Here is a 3699-nt window from a genome sequence, read left to right as displayed (position 1 = left end):
TAAAAGGTTGGAGTGAAACTGTCAACATACAGCCATACAAATCCAACAATTTAAATATTTTATGCATCTCATATACAAGTGTATTGTAGAATTTTTACTAATTTTTTTTTTTTAAACCAACGACAATGTTAGTGGGTATTTTTTTTTTCTTCACTAAATTAGAATCGTGTCGTCACCATTTGACCTTGTATCTTTACTTATACTAATCTTCGATGAGTTTTCTTGTGATGTAGTTTATATTCAAATAAGTCTATATATACACTTAATATTTGCTGAGTTTTCTTTACTTAGGTTTTAGTGTGTAATCAAGTTTATTGAGTTGGAATTTTGTAGGATTTTTAATGTGGAGTGGTTTCATAAATTTGTGGGGTGTGAATAAAATTACCCTATATAATTTAATGACTCAAACCTATCGAGGGATTGAAGCACAAACCTTCCATGTTCTTCTCTTCTGCTGCATCATCCTTTATATTCTCTTCCAGATTTATCATCCACAAGAAGCTTTTTGCATTCAACTGTATTAGATCATCTTGTTTGGGCAACTTCACTACAATTGTCGGGGCCGGCCGGTGGCGACTCCGGCCCAGCCATCAAACTTGGAGGAACCGGACTAATCTGTTTTAAAATGCAATGGATGGGCCGGACCGGGTATAAGAGTTTTGAAACTTAGAACCAGACTAAACCCGGCCTGTTTGAAACAGGCTAGTTCGGAACGGGTCCACAAGTCTATTTACAATTTTTTGTTTTTTTTTTTTTTTTTGTTAGAACATGTGAATATTTTCAATTTTCCAAGTTTTAGGTTGATTACCACCACCAAATCAAGTAAATTAAAGAAAACACATGTGGAAATTTACTAATTATTAAACACTATGCCAACGAAATCAAAGAAAGAGCACCCCAAAACCAATTTAAAGAAAGAATCTAAACAAAATCGGCAACTCGTTCAAATGAAAAGGATTGAGAGGAAATCACAGAACGCGAAAGTATTTTAAACAAAAATTGGGATACCGGTTCAAAAACAGCCATCAAAATTCGATGAACACAGACAAAAAAACCTAGAAAACCCAAAATCCCAATCCATCTCTTAAACCCAAAAAAACCCAAAATCTACAAACAAAGAAAGAAGGCCACTGCTAATATACTTATAATATGATACAAACTAAAATCAGAGCTTTTTAGTGGGAGGAAAAAAAAATGCCACAAGCAAGATCTAAAAGTCCAATCAATTGCTGCACATAGCTTGATGCCTCAAGATTGCCCTTCCTGGTAAGCCGACCTTGGGATCCAACTTGTCCACGTAGAAGCATCGCGTGCCAAGGAGATTGTCGACACGTGGCGCCGTTTCTGGTTTCTCCGCCTAACGCACATGCTCTTCCACCACGTACTTTCCGCTTCAAGATGGCCCAGCTTGATCCACCCGCTGTACCGTGGGATAAGACGGTATCGAGGCTTGGTTTTGGGGATAATGGGCAATATACGCCTGCTAGGTCTCTGCCTACAAGGAGACCCAAAATCCAGCAAAGCCAAAGCAAAAGAGGAAGGAGACGTGATGGTGGTCGCAACTCGCAAGTCACCAGAAAGAGGGAAACGAAGACGGAGTCGAGTCAGTGAATTGGTGGTGATGTGCAGAGGCATGAATGAATGGGAGAGAGAGATGATAGAGGAGAAGAGTGAGCCTGAAATCCAACGGTGGATATAAATCCAATCCAATCCAATGTTAGCAACAGTTCGAATCGAGGCCCCACTGCCACAATTTCTGGAATCCGCCCTGCCCCATTTTATGTAGGGGTGGAATTTTTTCCCGAAAATCTTGAACCGTCCTGAACGCGTCTTGAAATTTGACTGAAAAATATCCGAACTGAATTTCTCGAAACACTTGGTACCGAAAACCGAACCTGTCCCGAAAGTTTTGGTTTGGGATCCGGCCACAAGTTTGAATGCGTTCGGTAATCCCGAACCGAATGGAATGTTATATATATAATTTTAATTTATAATTAGAAATTACTTGGACCGTTGGATTGGTTAAGATCTAATCCAACCGTCCATTGAGTTAGGTCATTTTGTTATCCCCCTTCCTTCAATATTCCGAGCGCTCACACTCTCACTCAATCTCCCGAACGGCTCTCGTGCTCCCGCCGCTCCGCTCGTCCATCGATTCGAGTCACGGTGCTCCTCCCGTCCTCTATCCACTTCAACGACGCTCCTCCCGCCCTTCGTCCCATTCATTCAACGACGCGAATCCGACACCAATCGAGTCCCAAAATCCAGGTAAGGGTTTTTGAATTTCTGAAATCTATGCCTATTGGTGCGAGAGTGAGAGGTTAATTAATGGAACGTAATCATCCTTTTCTTTTCTTTTTTTTTTTTTTTGCTTGAATTGTGTTTTCTCTCTATTTTGGGATTTGATTTCGGATTAGGGTAGGTGCAGTGCAGGACTTGCATGCCTTTGGAAGGGTGGGTTCACGAATTTATAGGTTCATTCAGATTAAGATTGGGGTGGGTGGGTGCACGAATTTGTAGAATAAAATTTTAAGGGATGGGGAAATACGACCTGCACGAATTGCAGGGGGTTTCAGATTAGGGTGGGTGCTGTGCAGGACTGCAGGCCTTTGGGACTTGGAGATGGGTCACCGGTGCACGAAATTGTAAAGAATGGTGGAAGTTTATGGGTATGTGCAAGATCTGTTTGTGTTTGATTATATTTATGTTTATGTTTATGTGAATGAATCAGTGAAACTTTGATCCGTCTGTGCAGGATTTTTTTGGCTTCAAGGCCCAATCCCGAAGTGTCCCGAAAATCTAGAAACAGTTTTGGGAATCCCAAATCGCGGGAAGTGAATAGTTTTGGTTCGGTTTCGGGATATGAAATCTCATCCCGAAATGTTTTGGTTTGGGATTCGGGTGGGGGTTTCAGTTCGGGATCTTGACCCAAACCAGCCCTAATTTTATGTACATAAATTTTGGACCCGTCTCAATCCACAGGTCCAAGACCCGTATGGCCAGCCCTAATGGATAAAGAAGGGAAGGAGGGTTGGGTGAGAGCTAAGGGTGAGGCAGGAAAGGCCCATATTTTTTACTCTTTTTGTAATTTTTTTTAAATTTATTAATTTTTACTTTATTTAGTATCCACGTGGGCCCATGACACGTGGTAAAGAGTCTAATAGTAATTGTACAGTTAGAATAAGTCAGTCCAGGGCTATTTGTAATTAGCTGTAAATGTTAGCGTCAATTATGACAATTGAATTGTAACTATATATACTGAAATGTGTGTATTGTTCAATAGGTCAATGAAATGAGAAGAAGCGTTTTTCACACCTCTGAGTTTTCCTACAAGCTAAGATTTAATATGGTATCAGAGCTATTTATTTACATCAACCTTAAGGGATGTATTTTTCACACCGCTTAGTTTTCTTACAAGCTAAGATTCAACATGGTATCAAAGTTGAAATGTGTGGCACCCAGTCACTGTTCACCTGTGCACCATGTCACCAGCTAATAGCTAAGTTAACATCAACCTTAAGTGATGTATGAAAGTGTCCCAATTTATGACTTCAGCTACCACTTTAGGATGAAGAACACTTGATGTATTAAATGTTGAAAACCAAGAAACTTCAGGTAGTAAAATGAGATTAACCCAAAAAGATAAATAATTTTTGGTATAGAGTAAGAATTCTAATCATATATGGCCAAATTTTTGCC

The 3699-nt window shown here is 39.9% G+C and overlaps 1 long non-coding RNA gene across 1 annotated transcript; it reads left to right on the top strand.

Moving 5' to 3' along the window:
- On the top strand, positions 1-3314 carry LOC125473047. The gene is made up of 2 exons (XR_007254967.1): positions 1-2669; positions 2756-3314. It is a non-coding gene; the product is annotated as an uncharacterized LOC125473047 (long non-coding RNA).
- Positions 3315-3699: the final 385 nt, after the last annotated feature.

Source organism: the organism of the source record quoted next, unplaced genomic scaffold (assembly GCF_019419815.1).
Source record: "Pyrus x bretschneideri cultivar Hongxiangsu unplaced genomic scaffold, Pyrus_bretschneideri_v1 Contig8, whole genome shotgun sequence".
Lineage (NCBI taxonomy): Eukaryota > Viridiplantae > Streptophyta > Magnoliopsida > Rosales > Rosaceae > Pyrus > Pyrus x bretschneideri.
Note: the sequence above shows the minus strand (reverse complement) of the source record. Positions and strands in the feature narration are given on the sequence as shown.